The 8745-nt window shown below is 52.5% G+C and overlaps 1 pseudogene; it reads left to right on the top strand.

Annotated features, from left to right (window-relative positions):
- Positions 1-3523: 3523 nt before the first annotated feature.
- Positions 3524-4493, top strand: LOC126534783 (uncharacterized; annotated as a pseudogene).
- Positions 4494-8745: the final 4252 nt, after the last annotated feature.

Genomic DNA, 8745 nt, shown 5'->3' with positions numbered 1-8745 from the left:
GTGCGCTATCTTCCGTCATATATCGACGGAAGAAAGTTTAAATTACATTCAAATCAGCAAGCTTCGACTTACCACCTGATTATGTCAACCAAAAGGACAGCTTGCCCGTTGAATAAATGAACTACAACCATATGAGTTCAAAATATACCATCGTTCAGGCAGCTATTTGATCGATGCCGATGCATAGTCTCGATTGGCAATGGAGCTCCCACTTGAGATGATTAATGTGACCAAGCTGTCGGAAAGACGTGACGACGTATATTTTGCAACTGTAAAATTCATGGTACTTGAGACTCTTGTTACAAAAATACTCCACCTGTAATATTGCACTCCAGCGTCCGGCGGCCACCATGGTTTCTGGCACGCATACAACAACATTTTTGAAAAGTTTAGGTCCAAACACATGAAAACAGACATTAAAACTGAGCATAGTCATACTATTTTTGCCTGATAAACAAAGCCAAATAGCGGCCATAACCAGATGACCTTATGTTGCCTGAAAACTCGGACAAACCTTTTAAAGCCATACATGTAGACTTCGCCGAGCGAAAATGAAAAGTCTTGGTGTACACAAAACTCAGTAATTTCTAGTCTTCATAGGTCAGTGTATCAGAAAGGTGGCTGCACTGCCCGGCAAGCAAGACACAGTGTCATAGCCCTCCTTGACAAAGGCATATTCTCCAATTTGAAGGTTGTGATATCGGAAAATGGGCCTGCATTCATCAGCTCGATGATTCAAGAGTGGGTAGATAACCATGGCATCACACTGCGGCGTTGTGCGCCCTTTCACCTGCAGGGAAATGGAATGGCGGCGAGGGTGATACGCGATTTGAAATAATTCATGTCGATGTATCCAAATTTTAGCGGTGGCTGTAAATGTTGCCGTGAAGCGGCTGTGGCTCATGATAGCAGAACTCATACAACCAGTCTTGCGTGCAGTCCGTATTTTGCGGCCTATGGTGCGCTTCCAAAGCTAAGGGCAGAGAAAGAGCTTGGAATTGCTGACAGGCTAATGTAACTGAGCGTTGCAAAACATCTGGCGAGCGGTACAGGTAAAGAAATGCCATAAAGTTTCACTTTCACAAGTGGCGATGAGGCCATACATCAGATGTTCGACTACAAGACCTTGTGCTCGTTTCAAAATGACTACCGGCCAGTGAAGCAAAGATTCTTGGCCCTTTTGAAGTGTTGAAGTTATTGGTGCAACAAGGTGTACCCAAAACGCTGGGATACCTAAGTAATGGACAGCTGAACTTTGCAGCCATAAGAAACGTTCTTCGTTATTACCCCAGGTGGAGTGATGCAGAAAAGTGGTGAAGTTTAACCTAGCCGAAGAAGAAGCCAGAAAGATTGTTCCGAAGACGTAGAAGGTGGGTAGGGATGAGCTGAAATAAAAAAAAATTGCCACCTTGTCGATCTAGTTGTCTGCTCTGTTACAATAATAATTGTGTCATTCATGCTGAAAAATTTTCTAAGACATCGCGTCATCAAGCAAGTCATCACTTCTCGGCCTGACAAGTTACATGCCGTCATGAACTATACACGTTCGAAATCCGTGCGCAGCCCGATTTCTTTTCTCGGCACCATCAATTTTTACCGCAGTTTTATCCCTGGATGTTCTACCCAATGCATCTTCTTAAAGCACTCCTTTTCAATTGAAAAGGCGAGCCCGTCACTCGACCTCCGAGCTCTGTCAACAAACAGGCATTTCATTTTGTTAGACCAAACTCGATCAAGCAACACTTTTTCGACACTCAGCGCAACACGTGCAGTGCTCGGCACTGACATTGCCCTGAAGCAGTTCAAGCACTTCTTGAATTGCCGAGAATATGTCATCCTTATCGATCACCACCATTACGTTTCTTCCATGCGTTCCTTCACCACCAAGCACACTCCTTGAGAGTTCCATTACCTTCTTTCCTCGCCAAATTAAAAACTACCATACGTTATGTCGAAAGTTTTCTCAGCAGTGCCATTACCACTCTTGATTGCGTCGGCATCAATGCCACGGTAGGTCTCGCTGACCTCTGTTTGCCTTCGCTTACTGCGGCGAAAGCATCCAATCCCCAGCTTCCACGCCTCTGACTTTCTACATCACTGCGCCTACATCACACGCATCTATGTCCATTCTCCACTTCATCGGGCTGTTTCTTTATTCGATGCAGTCGTTCTGCCATCTATGAGTGCGTGCCAAGCAAGATCTTATCACAGACCGTTACGCCTGCACTCGAATACGCACGTTCGTGACTGGGTTCGTGATTGCACCGACTCCAATTGTTTCAAGCTGCAACGACATATTAAGCCCCCAAGGGGACCATTTTCACTCGCCGATGCACGCCTCGACATCGTTCTACTGGACATGATCGCCCCTTTGCCACCATCCCGTGGTTATGTGGCCTTGCTTACGTGCATTTATTTTGTCGGGCCCTTAGGCCCTCTTTGTAGCGCGCACGGGGGAAGCCTTTGAAACGCGCGTCACAACGGCACTCGTCGCATGGAGCATGCGCACCGATCGCGTTATCGTAAGAACTCGCGCGGGGACTACCGGGAAGGGAGCTGCCCGATAAGAAGGCAGCGAAGACGGCACTCGGGGCTTTTTGCGGGGCGCGGGCCTGGGGAGGCGCTGGTGGGGCGTGGCCCGTCTAGGTTTCTGTCCGAGCGTGCTACAGAGCAGGGGGAAAAGCGTCTTTGTATTGTGTCTGCATGAAAGAGTGCTCTTGTTGTTCGCTTTTGGGACTATCTGCGCGCCTGGTTCGGTGCTTGCTTGCTTTCTGCGCTTTATGCATTCTGTTATCGCCCGAAAGATTGTGTTGGTTGATGGTTTGTAGCGGCCGTTCTTTCGTCGCTCCCTTTGGCTTGTATATTTTGTTGCTTCGCTGTTTTGCTGCTTGCTTCTTTGCTTTTGCTGCTTTTTGCTGCTTTGCTTATTTACTGCTTGCTTCTTTGCCTTGTTCTTTTCTGCTATTGGCCGCGAGGCTGCGGTAATTTTGAGTGTTACATTCTATCGTAAATTAAAGCGGTTCTTGTTCCTTGCGCCTTTCGTCCTTTGTCGTGCTGGTCGCGGCTCGCGGACCCCCTGAGCGAAAGCGAGGGGCCTTCATCTGGCGCCCAACGTGGTTTTCTTCTTTCTCGTTGTTTTTTTGTTTGTTCTGGAGTACGCTTCCGCACCACTGGGACCACGAGCACGGGAACAAGGGAACCGCCCCCATCTCGAGGCAGCTGGCAATCCCCCCTAGACCTACTTGTTTCGCTCCGACATCGGGTCCCACAGCTCACGCATCTGCACCCAACCCCTCTGACCCGCGTAAGCTCACTGAACGTTTTTATACTACCTCTCGCTCTCCTTGCGCCCCGCTATTCGGCGCCATCCTGCCTCCGCACAACCGCTTGACCATTCCGTCGGACCGCTTTGCCCGTCCAATTTCAACACGAAAGATGCACCGCCTGCATTTTAATGCACCTACGTTCCGGTAAAGTCAAGAAGGGCGCGGCTGAAACTCATACTCGCGAAACCACTAGTACGATGCCTGATAAAAAGGACCAGGGCGCGCCAGCACAAGACATGTCCAGCATTATTGCCCAGCTGACCGCGCTGCTCGAGCATCAGACAAACGTAACTCCAGCAGCCAGTTTCCGTTTGCAGCTCCCTGTGCCTACATATGACGGCCACACAGATAAGAAATCGGTGGCAGACTTCCTTCAGGAAATGCAAGATTACCGCGATGCGGAAGCCATTACGGATGACGTTCTTCTTCAGCGCGTCTTGCCCGTCGCCCTGACTGGGTCCGCCGCCCGCTGGCGTCGTCGCCAGTCATTCCAAAGTTGGGCGCACTTTGAGCAGCTACTGCGAGCAGAATTCCTCCCCCCCCCCCCCCGACTACGTTGTCCGCATGAAAGACGAGCTTCGCGCCCGTAGTCAGGCGGAGGAGGAAAGCCTCCAAGAATACATACGGTCCCTTCAGGAGCTTTACGAGCGCGCAGACCCTTCAGCACCCGAAACGGAAAGAGTCACCCGGGCAATCCGGCAATCTCATCCACGCTTCCAGGCTTATCTAAGGGGCCGCACCTTCTCCTCGCTTGACGATCTCGCTAAAGCGGCATCCGATATTCAGGCGGCGATGTTGGCAGAGCTAACTTACCAGCCTCCACCCCCGCCTCAAGCCTCCCTCGAGCCGTCTTGCGCGTGGCGCGGTTCTCCATTTGCAAGCCCGGGGGATATGGTACCGCCTCCAATGGCGCTGGATCCATTCATTCACCGCACCTTTGCCACCCAGGTACCTTTCCGGTCTCCAGTCCCGGAACCTGCCACAACGTTGCGAGACACTCGGTGCCGCAGCAGGCCTGTAGTGGCTGCCGCCCAATCAGGCGCAGCAGATACACGCAGGAGCATCCCAGTATGCTTTCAGTGTGGAGGACGAGGCCACTACAAGAGCCAGTGCCCGAGCCCCCCTGGCTCCCGCCAGCAGGGAAACGACGAGGGCCGGCGGTGGTGAGCAGCTCCCAGTCACCGGCCAACGACCTACCGCGCCCCGACGTCCCCTCGGAACATGCAAGCTCCGGAACGACCTCTCCGGCAGCAGCCGACCCTCACGCGGTGTTACTCGCAACATCGAAGCATCTTTCAGCGGCTGTCAAGCACCGACCGGGGCCAGGCGGTTCCAAGACTACGAAAAGCCGGGTGTTTTGGTCGTCTCACCATCCTGCTGTCACGGCGCTGAGCCGCAGACAACCTCGGCAGCGGAGAGGGGCAAAGAAACGGCTCTTCACACTCGAATCGCCACCGGCATCAACGGTAGTAGCTGTACCGGAAAGGTGTCACCCCCCCCGATCGAAGGCCCAGGATCTCGGACAAATGGTGAGGTCTTTGCCGTCCACGTTCAGTCTTCTTGACGACCACCTTGAGAAAACACCATTGGTAGTGGTCAGAATGGCCGGAATAGAAGTACCTGCTATTTTAGACACCGGCTCTGCTGTTTCCGTTTTCGGCGATCGTGTCAAAAGCGCCTGCGAGACGAAACGTCTACAGTTACGAAGTGTAAACACGACCCTTCGCATGGCATCCGCTCACGTTGCGTCCGCTACGTCAGCAGCCCGGTTAACGGTTACCATGAATGATAAAAAATTCCGGCAACGCTTCCTATACCTTCCAGGGCTTTTTTGTCCCGTGATTTTGGGCCGTAACTTCATAGCGAAAGCAGGAATCGTTCTCGGTCTCTCTAATGGCACCTACCAGTACGGCATGCATGCACATCCTCTCAAGTTCATGACTAAGCCAAGAGATCCACAATCAAATCTGTTTACCGCCAATATCTCTGCTGTCTCTGAGACTGGTACTGGTATTCTCACTGTTCTGAAGTCTTTCACAGGATCTCCGGCGGAGAAGACCAAAATCGAGACAGCGCTTAAACCATTTGCAGAAATGTTCACGGAAGCTCCTGGCAGCGTTAATGTGCTGACTCATAGGATATACACAGGATGCGCCCGCCCAATTCGTTTCAACCCGCGGCCCCTGAGCATCCACAAGCGAGCACTTCTTGATAGTGCGCTAGACGAAATGATCGCTACCGGTGCAGTAAGACCGTCTAAGAGCCCCTGGGCATTCCCAGTTGTACTAGCACCTAAGAAAGATGGCACGGCGCGGTTGTGTGTCGACTACCGTCGGTTGAACGCTGTCACAGTTCGAGACTCGTACCCCTTCCCATCAATCGATTCAGTGATGTATTCACTTGGGTCTGCAAAGTTCTTTACCACTTTAGACTGCAGCAGGGGCTTCCTGCAAATTCCGATCGCCCCCTGCGATATTGCAAAGACTGCATTCACTTGCCATCGGGGACTGTTCGAATTTGTCCGATTGCCTTTCGGTTTGTGCAATTCACCGGCAACCTTTCAGCGTGTAACAGATATTGTGCTTCAAGACGCCAAATTCAATTATGCGATGGCTTACATGGATGACATGGTAGTGTTCTCGAATACACTGGAGGAGCATCTCCTTCATCTAACCACCGTTTTACAACGAATGCAGGCCGCAGGCATCACCATTAACCCCCGGAAGGTTCAACTGGTTTCGCCCAGAATCAACCTCCTAGGTTTCATTGTCGAGAAAGGCACATTCCGGCCTGACGAGGAGAAACTCCGGGCCATACCGCAGCTTCCCCCACCAACAGACATCAAGAGCCTGAAGCGGTATTTGGGCATGGTGGGCTTCTACCGCCACTTTATCCCCAACTGCGCTGACCTGGCAAGACCTCTCCACCAGCTCTTACGGAAAGGTGCCAGTTGGTACTGGACTGACGTGGAGCAGGGATCATTTCGGGCTCTGTCATCGGCTATCGCCGATACCGCACGTCTGCTGCTTCCTGACCTCAACCTGCCATTCACCGTGCAGACCGATGCAAGTGAGCATGGCATCGGCGCAGTCTTGCTTCAGAAGCACCAGGGGAAGCTTCACCCTCTGGCTTTTGCAAGTCGCACTCTCACAGGAGCAGAGCGGAACTATACCGTAACAGAGAAAGAGTGCCTAGCAATTGTATTTGCGCTAAAGAAATTTGACATGTACCTGGATGGGGCTGACTTCACTATTCAGACTGACCACCAGGCGCTGACGTGGCTGTCAAAGCTGCAAAACCCAGCCGGCCGTTTAGCCCGTTGGGCCCTCTCTCTTCAGAAGTATAATTACAGAGTAGAATACAGGAAAGGTACCTTCAATAAGGTAGCTGACGCCCTGTCCCGAGCACCACTCTCCGGGGATGGCGAACCGGCACCCGAAGTCCTGGCGGTGGCAGTGCCTGTGGACGCCTGGGGAACTCTGATCTCCCGCCAGCAGCTACTGGACGCCCAGCTAAGCGACGACCAGTGCAACTTGATACGCAAGGCACTGGACGGTGCCAACCCTGCCGGTAGCGGCAACTACGACTGCTACATGCAAGCAGAAGATGGCCTGCTCTTGCGGTATATACCTGCTGCCGATACGGATTGCGGTGAGTCTCCATTCCGTGTTGTTGTGCCTAGGAAGCTGCGCAAGCCTTTTCTAGAGTACTTTCATGACACCCGGCTCGCCGGTCATAGCGACGGCAAGAAAACATTTGAGAAGTTGTGTCGCGTCGCGACATGGCCGCACATGAGAAAGCTTGTCTTCAGATACGTTCGCACATGTCCTACCTGCCAGACCGTGAAACCGAGGGGAGGGAAGCCACCAGGCTTCATGCAACCTGTTGAGAGCCGATAACCATGGGAAATTGTGGCATGTGATGTTATGGGCCCATACCCCAGGTCAGCTAAAGGGAATCGATACTTGTTAGTGGTCACTGACCATTTCTCCAAATGGGTAGAGCTGTACCCGCTACGCAAGCTGGATTCTAAGATAATCTGGGATAGGCTGTTGGAAGCATTCACCCGTTTCGGTTTCCCAGCGCAGCTTATCACAGACAATGCCACATATTTCACCGGCAGGATATTCGTTGACACTTGCAAAGCTCTTGGCGTGCAGCACAAAAGGACGACACCCTACCACCCTCAAGCCAACATCACGGAGCGTGTCAACAGAAACCTTAAGACAATGCTGGTGGCTTTCACCGAGCGGCACAAGGACTGGGACGTTCGTATCCAGGAGATGGCTTTCGCCACAAGGACCACAGTAAACCGTTCGACAGGGTTTACGCCAGCGGCTATCCTTCTCGGTCGCGAGCTCCGTTTTCCTATTGAGCATGCATTCACCAACGGCTCTGAATTACCAACTCGTAATTACTCCACGTTCACACAGAATCTTTCCAGCCGCCTGGCCCACACTCTGACGGAGGCCAGGGAAAACTTGGACCTTGCCCGCCTGGAACATGGGAACCAATACAACAAAGGCAGGCGGCCCCTGGAGTTCGCGGTCGGCGACGAAGTGCTCCGCCGCACGCACCCACTCAGCGATGCTGCAAAAGGGTTTGCTGCTTCCCTCGCGCCTAGATGGGATGGCCCTTACGTGGTCACGAAACGTATTTCTAGCTTGGTGTACCTACTACGGGAAAAACATGGCAGCAGAGTAATAGGGCCCGTAAGCTTGCACGACCTCAAAGCGTACTACGAGCGCCCATCAGACAGCTAACCGTGCTTCAGTCATTATACGAGTTCAGCAGTTAACGTGGCTGTGCCCTACATCCGGTATCTGTTAATCGCGACGTTTTTACATATGCTGTCCTTGGATATGCTGGCCTTATGCAGAATGCCACGCTACCACTCCAACGGGTGTGACCAGCCTGGCTGCCACGGCGGCCCATCGAAACATCACCTACGTCGTCGGCCTCTCACCCAAGCGACCGATGTGCGCTAGCGTCGGTTGGGCGAAAAGTGCATTGTCTCTGCAAGAGCGCACGCCTTGAGCGCATGCCAATTGGAGCCGTCACGTGCAGCTCCGAACGACGCCAGACAGCATTCCAGCCCATCGCGTGCCAACTGCCCCGAACATTTTGCTTCGCAACAGCCGTGATATAACTCGACTAGGACGATGCATGGTGCAGTTGTCGCATAGTGTTGTCGCATAGTGTTGTCGCATAGTGTTGTCGCATAGTGTTGTCGCATAGTGTTGTTGCATAGTATTGTTGAATAGTGTTGTTGAATAGTGTTGTTGGACACCCAGGTGGGTGTCCGGTCTTGTACGGGGGGGAGTGTCGGGCCCTTAGGCCCTCTTTGTAGCGCGCACGGGGGAAGCCTTTGAAACGCGCGCCACAACGGCACTCGTCGCATGGAGCATGCGCACCGATC

Source organism: Dermacentor andersoni, chromosome 7, assembly GCF_023375885.2.
Source record: "Dermacentor andersoni chromosome 7, qqDerAnde1_hic_scaffold, whole genome shotgun sequence".
In the NCBI taxonomy this organism is placed as follows: Eukaryota; Metazoa; Arthropoda; class Arachnida; order Ixodida; family Ixodidae; genus Dermacentor; species Dermacentor andersoni.
Note: the sequence above shows the minus strand (reverse complement) of the source record. Positions and strands in the feature narration are given on the sequence as shown.